Source organism: Tyto alba, unplaced genomic scaffold (assembly GCF_018691265.1).
Source record: "Tyto alba isolate M040663 unplaced genomic scaffold, T.alba_DEE_v4.0 Super-Scaffold_13, whole genome shotgun sequence".
Classification (NCBI taxonomy): Eukaryota; Metazoa; Chordata; class Aves; order Strigiformes; family Tytonidae; genus Tyto; species Tyto alba.
In genome coordinates this window covers 42,340,527-42,349,853 of record NW_024881275.1, presented here as the reverse complement: position 1 = coordinate 42,349,853, position 9,327 = coordinate 42,340,527, and the positions used below count along the sequence as shown (strand labels likewise).

The 9,327-nt window shown below is 40.4% G+C and overlaps 1 long non-coding RNA gene across 1 annotated transcript; it reads right to left on the bottom strand.

Moving 5' to 3' along the window:
• Positions 1–812: 812 nt before the first annotated feature.
• LOC122152887 lies at positions 813–9,327 on the bottom strand. Its single transcript, XR_006164859.1, has 3 exons — positions 9,281–9,327; positions 8,708–8,810; positions 813–2,906 (listed from the first exon to the last, which is right to left on the bottom strand). It is a non-coding gene; the product is annotated as an uncharacterized LOC122152887 (long non-coding RNA).

The following is a 9,327-nucleotide window of genomic DNA, read 5'->3' as shown; positions in this document are numbered from 1 at the left end:
TCCCCTCTCCCCGCCAAAGTTCATACTTCTCTATCTTCATGACAGTGACAATTGTGGGGGTTTATGTGGCCCAGCGGCCTTATCAGGACCTATGATAAGAGTCACCAAGGCAACCAAGGACACAACGAAACAAAGTGATGGTTCAACACAAGGAAACAAAGAGTGATGGTTCAACGTCTGGAAACAAAAAATGATGGTTCAACATTTAGAGAAGAAGCTGGCAATGGACTCGGGAAAAAGAGCATCCAATCCGCTAAGGTGCGTGAACAGCAAGTGATCGGCCTGCAGCACCAATCACAAACTAACATACATAATTAGTAGCCTATAATTGTAAAGTAGTATGCATGCTCGGCGCGTGTACGGAACACAAAATAAGATAAATATGTATCACTGAGGCTTAATAAACGAGCGCTTTCTGCACACCATATTGGTGTCTGAGACTGGCTTCGTCACAGACATGAGACCAGGCTGTGCACGGGCACGAGAATTCACCACAACAATAAAGGTAGCAAGAAAAAAAAATATTTCCAAAAAAATGAATGTTTCTTTTTTCCCCCCATGCATACTACACCTGAAATACTGTCAGTACTGCATTTATACCTGTGTTTAAAATCTGTGTAAGTTTAAAAGCTCAGTGATAAAGTAAGATCCTTTTGAGATTGAAATAAAGGAGGAGAAAAGCTGGGTGACTAAAAGAGTGGGTCTATACCTTTGTTTTGACTTGAGGAAGCCATGCTCTGTGGCTTAGGTAGAACAGGAGACGCTATATGTATACCAATAATATGACAGCTTAAAACCATTTCAGTAGAAATTTTAATAAAATCAAACCAGTTGTAGCATCTCTAAGCAAACTTAAAAGTGTGCAAGCAGGGAAAGCCCATGAAAGCAGACTGTAATGATGTTTTTCATCATAGTCTTGTCCAAGATGACAAGGACCAATTATTTTGTTATTCATTGTGGAAGCAAAACCAAACTTTTATTCAATCTGTGCAAAAAAGCAAATGTTTTAGCCTTCCTTATAGAAATGCAAAATTCTCTTCAGAACTTGTATATTGTTGGTGACTGACCCAATACACCCTCTGTGTGCCAGAAAACATCTGCAGTCTGTGATAAAATCAGAATGGTATGAAACCTTTCTGCCAGATTCCATGTGAAGCCTTCTTAAGCAGAAGAATAATTCAAAGCTGTCATTTCCAAAGCTGAGGCACTCATCAAACCAATGATTGAGTGACAGTTCAGAGACTGGATACTCTCAGTTTCTGTTTTGTTACTGTTCCACTTTACATACCAGTTTACATAAAGATTATCAATGAGACTGGAACTCTGCAACATCAGCTGCTAGCCATTAGGCTCTGGGCATTCCTCTGGGAGAATGCAAGTCATGTATTTGGAGACCCTCAATCCAGAAGAGATCTGTATTTAGGGCTTTGCTCATCCTGTTTGCATGCACTGACTCCAGCTTAAAAATGGAGGGGAGGAGTGTTGTTTGGTTTTAGGAGAAGATTCTAATGAATGAAACAGAGATTCTCTGACTATTGATCAGACTGTAAAATATGCTCATTACCAGAAAATTTATGAGGATAAACACAGCGAAGTGCAGAAAAAGTGAGAAAGTGTTCGACAAAAAGGTTTTGTTGCCATTAGACGTTTCTAGAATTCATTGCTCTTACTAACTTTCAAGCATTTCTAAACTGCTTTTATCAATGAATAGGATAACATTAACTCTCCTCCAAATCTTGTATTTATAACTTCAGTTTTAAGAGGTTTATTCATTGAGTTCCAAGCTTTGAGCATTCTGAACAGGCTCTACCAGAAGTTTTCTTTAAAATAAAAGCATACAATATACACTAAGTATGCACTTTGTTCTGTTCAAATTACAATGTTTGTTCCAATACATTATCAATGAGACTTTTTTCCATGTTCTGTTTGTCATTCGTGGATATATCTAATTAAACTTTAAATCATTTATGGATAGTCCCTTCCTGCTATTTCTTGAGCCCTTGTTGGATACTTTTTGTAATTGAATTTACTTCTAGCCTGGAGAGAAAAGGAATGTGTGCACTTCAGAGTTATTGTCTAGTGTTTTCCATACTCTAAAAATTTGTATTATCACTTTTAATTATTAGCTATTTTTAAAAAGAGGAATTGGATGTTTCTACATTGTTTATTTTCTCAGTTGTAAGAATCACAAAAATCTTTTGTTTACTGCTCTTTGAAACGGCATTTTTCTACTCTATGAGCTCTGTGCTAAACCATTCCTTTAGTCCAGAAGAAAAGGACAAATTATATTAATACTGAGCTGACAACGTGCAGATACTTCTCTGCTCTTTTCTTAACCCAACAAACAATCACCATCTGAGTTCCACTAACAGCCACATGGAAACTAGCTAGATCAGTACTTCTGAAATGTCAAAATATTGCAAATAGCTCAAATCAAAGCTGAGGTTTTCAGTACTGTATACAGGACTTTCATTTTCTCAGGCATTCAAAGAGATAAATATTGCTGGATAAACTAGCAGGGACTGATTCCTAGCACCCTGATCTGCGTGGGCATCCGTCCTGCCTGTCGGCGCAGCTGGAGAAGCGGTGGGGTGCATCTGCTCCTCAGGGAAGAACCTCTTTTGCCTTCAAAGTCTCTGGGTGTTCAAACAGCAGGACTGCATCTTCAGCTGCTCTGTGCATGGCAGCTCCTACTCCAATTCCCGAGAGCCGCCCCAGGCTGGGGCATGTGGCACAGATCCCTCTCTTCACAGAAGTTGCTGAGTCTGTACCAGAACATCTGAACTAGACAGACAGTGTTGGAAGATGCTGAGGGCCTTTCTGGTAACTCTTGTATCACAAGGCATTCCTCTACCAACCTCAGTGGCAGAAGAGCTGAGGTATTGAAGAAGCTGAAGCTGTAGGAACTGAAGATTTTGATAGTTCAGCACACCAAGCCATCACTGCCATTTTTTAATATCTTTAGTTCACATGGCCTAAGAAGAAAAGCCCCTCTTTGAACAAAGACATTTACAGATTGCCCTATGAGCTTAAGTAGTTACCCCAATAATATCTTCTTGTATATCGCTTGAAGTGCAGCATTCATGCCACTGGCATCAGCTATTCATTACTCACTTGCCCAGTGGTGCTGCATCAAGGAATTGGAGCCACTGTTGACTCGCTGTGTTTGGCTGCATTCAAAGCTGACTGCAATTACAGTGCCTGCCCCAACAGCTGTACAGGCCAAAGCATGAGGCTTTTCCCATTGATGCCAGTGATCTTTGCAGCAGATACTTGGGGTTCTTTTCTGATAAAATATGATTTTATCAGTGCAGGGCAAGATCCTGAATAACCAAAAAGACTGCAGAGAGTAACAGGAATAAGGGTTCAGTCAGTCTAAACATTGGATCCCCACCATACATTTCAAAGGGCTATTCCACACGCGTTTTCTTTACAGTTACTAATGACTGCTGCAGCAGCGGCAAACTGACCCCGTCAAAACCAGGGCTAATATCACAAGGTGCTAAACACTCTGCAGACACAAAAGAAGGCTGCTCCATACTGCAAACTTGCAATCTGCACAAGGTAGAGTCACAGTTTGAGAAAGATTTCCAGTGAAGCAGCCAAAATTCTCAAGTTCTTAATACTGATCCTGGGCTGAGACAGTGATAATTAGCAAATTAGCCAGGAGAAGCTGTCTTGTAAGGATTCATCCTCACTGATCAACCTACAGGAAGGACATCAAACTACTGTAGGTTGTTTTTGGAAAAAACAAAACAAAACAAAACAAAAAACAAACGAGTCAAGATCCATTTGATTGTTTGCAAGCACTAAGAGTCAATTAAAACACATTCGTGTGGAGGTAGCACAAACTTCACCCGGGCTGAGGGACGGACATTTAGTTCACTCCATGGGGAAAAAGAATGGAAGTGTGACTCCAAAACCTCAGTCAAATAAAGGTAGAAAGTCCTTTTAATAGTGAAAAGCTGGACGAGTTAAGTCAGCGATCATGTATGCTGAAGGCAAAAGACATTGCTGAAGTCAAGAAATAAAGTTGTAGTAACAGAAATAGACTAGAAGGGGAGATAATAGATGCAAAGAGAAGAGACATCATTAAAAAAATTGGCTCAAATGTCCGCTTTTCAAACACAGTTTCAAGAAAATGTTAAAGAAATTAAAGCCCCAAACCCAACACTCTGATGAAAATAAATACTTTTAAAGAAAATACAGTTTTAAGAAAACAGAATGCATCAGGTGGGATAAGCCAACTCAGGGAAAGCTTCAGAAAGGTTATAAAATCAAAAGCAAGAATCAGAAGGCAAGAAATTGAAGAGAAGTTTGCAAACCAATAACCAGAACCATTTGCTGTAAGAAAGCCTTGATCTGTGCACCCCATAGGCCATGTTACTGGATACATGGCTAAACACTGAGTATCCTTAACAAAACCAGTACAAAGAGTCAGCATTGTCACAGCAGGATCTTCTCTTCTGGACATTCGATGTCAGCCAAAAAGTCTTGTCTTTGTTCATAATAAGCTACTCCTAAACTCAGATGCAATTTGGCCCATCAACAATTCACATTCAGCTTAAAAGGGACTGCACAAGGCCACTACCTGAGCAGTAGTGTGATCTCTGGGGAGAAGATAATGCTGAGGAACAAAACTTGACCAAAAACTTGCACCTAGGAATATACAGAAGGGAAACAACAGAATTTGAGACATGGAGCATGGGAGGTAAGGTAGCAATGTCATTTCAGACCGTTAGCCAATAAGGGTGGAAGTCAGGCACGGAAACCTTTTTCTCTTTCCAAAGGTGAAAATGCCGGAGAAGTTGATCAACGACAAAAGAGAGAAAAGCCAGGAAATGGAAATTGCAAAAGCTTCATGTAGGAGTTGCTGATTCTGGCAGCCTGACGGAGGCAAAGCTGCCACGGTTTCATGCCCTGGGTCCAACCAGCAGTGAGGCTAAGCATGCATCCCCAGCAGGTGCACACACAGAAACACACCTGTATAATGCATAGATACGTGCATGAATGACCAGATGCACAGTTCAGCACGAAGAGACAACAGGCAGCCTGAGGAACGAGGGCAGGCTCTCAGAGGGATTGTGTAGGAGCATCCCTTCATATGTGGGGAAAAAATCACAGCCTCAGTAAAGATGCTGTGCGCGGTAATTTAAGAGTAAAAATCAAAGTTAGTTACATTGCCTCTCATATGCTTGCAAATCATTATCAAAGCTACAAGTAACTACTTTCTGAGTAAACCCAATGTTTCCTATGGATTTTTCCCCTCACACATTAAAAAGCTTAACCTTTATGGGACCTTGGGGTGCAGGTTGTAAATATTTTGTGGGAGATCACTGTGTTTGTTGATGAAGTGGTACTTGCCTATTTACAACAAGCACACATACACACACGCACAAACACACACATGAAGAAATCCTATCAATTGGCACAGTGCAAATTTTATCTCATTACTCAGTCATCTTGAATATTTTCAGTTACAGAGAGCACAAACAGTCTGAAAACTAATTCAATCATTGAGTCATTTCTCCCATTCAAAATGTTGCAATCTTTTGGAAATCACAGAGCACACAAAGCTTCATCCCTTATTTAGCATCTCAGTGCACTGCATATATTCTGGGCTGTACTCTGGTTGTGTTGGTTGGCCTTTTGTTTTTTTAAAAAATTGCAGTCCCAGAAAATATATGCTCATTTAGTGCAATGTTTACTCCTGTATTAAACAGAACATTGAATAAAACTGTACTGATTGCTGTAGGTACTTCATTAAACACACTCATGGTTGTACTTATTATAGGAGAAAATTGTTCATTAAGTGACTAGAGCTGTCAGTATCCATTTGCTGATATTTAGCAGTCCCCAAAAGTTCAAACAATTTTCAGTCCATTGGTCAGACATAAAAATGAAACACAGAATTTTGAGGGCTATAACAAAGTTTCTCATAAACAAATTCCAAAAAATTCTTCACTAGAGGAAGGAAAATTCAGTTTCAAAATGAAATGCTGAAACACCAATTTAAAATGTTTCATTCCTTGAAATGAATTAATTATATACACAAAAATTAGCAACGCTACTTTTGTTAAAATCAGTGAAGTAATATTTTTCATTTTGCCCTAAGACAATCATCCAGCTGGAGTCACACAACTGTAACAAGGATGCCTCTAGATTCATTCTTGCTTCATGGCGTTAAAGACTTCAATACTCTGACTCTTTGAGTAACCTAGGAATGCGCTTCGAATGTCCTTCTCTGGATTTTGAAGGATTCCTTTTGAAGCAAGCTACAGCCCTCTAACTCTGTGGGGAACAGGTAGGTATTTGTGGGTGTGTCAGCATTGTAGCCAGAGCAAAGGTCTGTGTCACCTACAAGATACAAATGTGCTAATCAAGATTAAATTAGAAAGAGCTTGCCTTGAACCTGAATATAGGTGTACTAAATTGCTATAACAATGGCAAGTAAGTTTTTTGTAATAGTCTCCTCCAAGCACAATTTAAAATCAGGATATGATCGGTATGATCATTCAAAAGGCAAGGTGGGTGAAATTGCACAAAGGAGGCACACAAGTATCAAAAGTGGAGAAAAAAGGGCAAGATAAGCATCGGGGCATGCAGGGCATCCTCCCAAATACAGAAGGATGAGTGTCAAGACAAGAGAAATTAAAATAACCAACACAGCAAGCAGAAAGGACACCCTACCGCCCACCCTGCTATTTTTGTAAAGAGGGGGCCATAGTGTAAAAACTGGCACGAGCAAGGAGAGCAAGAGAGGAAAGAAAACACAGTGTGGTTCTGATTTGTCTCTCTGCTGCTCACCGTGACCTCAGGACAAGGAACCACCAAGGACTCTGGCCATACGGATTCACTATATGGCATCAATTCCATGGTACTGTATACCCACAGCTAATTTAGAGTATCATTGTGCAAGACTAATACACATCGAATACGATTGTATCAGACTTTAGTATAAGTACAGGTATCGAATAATGTGTAAGAACTGCCCGGTGTGGTGGTAATGAATTCATTCAATGCAGTTTGAAACTGGTCAGATTTGCCAGTCTTCTAAACTTGGTCATCAAATCAATCCCAAATTCTCTGAGATATATAAATGATACAAATTATATAGATATAGCTATCAGTACAGGTGTCGGCATAGGTGTAGGCATGGGCATAGACATAGGAGTAGATACAGGCATAGATACTTACACATAGAGTCTGTTGTAACAGTATGCATAGGAGCAACTATTTTGGAGCAGGTGTCGCATCTCCCAGGAAAGGAACAAGGCCTCTATTGACTTACAGAAAAAACAGAAAATGATGAATTTAAGCCAGAGAGGATGAAGAGGGCAGCCACTTACTATTATTAGGGATTTGTTCTGTATGGAAAATCACTACCTAATCAAAAAATCTACTTCAAAGTCATGATGCTTTTCTGACATGTCAGTTGATAGGATTCCATTCTTTCATAGCAGAGCTTTCAAGCTGCTTTACAGAAAGAAAACCAGCTACTGATCCAAAGAGCAGGAAAAGAAGCAAAACAGCCACTCCACCATACAGGTACAGTGTTGGAAATATCAATAGGCACATGATCTTTCCATCTGTTTTTATTCCTGCTGCTAAGAGCAAAGTGGCATTGATATTTTTCTTAAATCACAAAGAGCTGTATGAAAAGGAGAGGATTGCTGAGGTCTAAAGAAAAGAGGAATGCAAAAATTAGGAGAGAGTTTCTCAAAAGGCTGGGAAATTAGGAAAACAGCAGGTGGAATATGAAGCAGAGTTTGTGGCAGTGCCATTAGCTGAGGGGTTGAAAGCATAGGATAAGCACAGCTGGCAAAGAGGAGTAGCATATCTCCAGCAGTGGCCATACCCAGAAAAGGACACTTACCCTCCAAGGGCAGCAGTTCCCCATGTGGCCAGGAGGCCCAGTACCATGGCAAACCCCTCTGCACCAAGTGAAAGCACAAGGGAATTTTCTTGAAATGTATCGAGAAGGTATGCAAGAAAAAAGGGGAAGCTGTGGCAGAAGTCCTAAGATGTTAAAAGTCTCCTGTGAGCTCATAGTCCAATGTAGTTCATTCGCTGTTTCCAGTTTATATTGTTTAAAATAGCTCATTATGGCTTCATTTTTGTTTGCCAAGACCTCACAAACTCAATTTGAATCATCAACTTTACTCCCGATTTATTGAGGCGTAACTGGGGTAGAATTTGACCATATGTACCTTAGAATCCCCACCAATTTAAAACAAAACGAACGAAAACCCCACATGATAATGAAAGTTTAAGCAGCAGTCAGTAGTCAGGAGGACATGGTTAATTTAACTAAAATATTTGGGCTCTAGTTAAAGTCAACCCACGGTAATGCAACTGCAGCATCCCGGCCCGTGGCTGGAGACAAAATCAGTTTGAAAGTTTGTTTAAAATAAAAGCTAACAAAACTCCAGCCACATTGTCTGTACTCCTCCATCTCCGTGCTCTTAGTTTCTAGCCTCCCATCCCCCATTCTTTTGTTTTCTGGGATTTGATACCCTCCAGCCTCCTACACAAAAAGATGCTTCTGCCTTGGGAACCCTCTTCCAACAGCCAGCTGCCTGAGGAAACCCTAATTTTCTTTCCACTCTCACTGTCCTACACCTTTTATCAAGCAATCCAGTCCCCAAGGCTCCCTTTTCCTCCAGCAAGTACCTCTGCACCTTCTTAAGTTGAACAGGGAACAAACCTCCCTTCTGCCACAAGCCTTGTCCCCTTTGGCACTGTCTGTCTTCTAACTGCAGGCTCCAGGCTCCAATCCTGAATCCAGAGATTTTCAGTATGTGCTTTTCCTAGACACTTACAAGACAGATATAGAAAGCATGTCATTCAACAGCCGTTTTTGCTCTATCGTCCTTTCAGAACTAAGACAGTTTGCATTTAAATTAACTGGAACTTGACTTGTCATTCAAACCAGCTATTGGGGCATTGTCTTCTTGCAGATGTCCTCCAGCACATAACAGTACAGCGTATGGAGGAGTTGGGGCACTGCACTTCAGGGTAACTTCTTCGCTCCATTATGAATAGGGTTACACTTGCGCATTAACAGATCGAGAAAATCTCAGTCCTGAAGAGTGGTGAAGTTTCACACACTCCTTTCTCATTTTAAGAGACAGAAATCAAAGGAATTTGGGGCCAAATACTTTAATGAAGGGAAACATTTTGGAAAGGAGGCTAAATCCTGATTTGCAGAGCTTTTCTAATTTGTATTGCCCTATAGCGTTGCTGTAAGCCGATGTCCTTGTATCAGACCTCTCCTTACCACAGGGGTGAGTTCCATAGGTGCTTCATTTTCCTCAGTTATTGCAA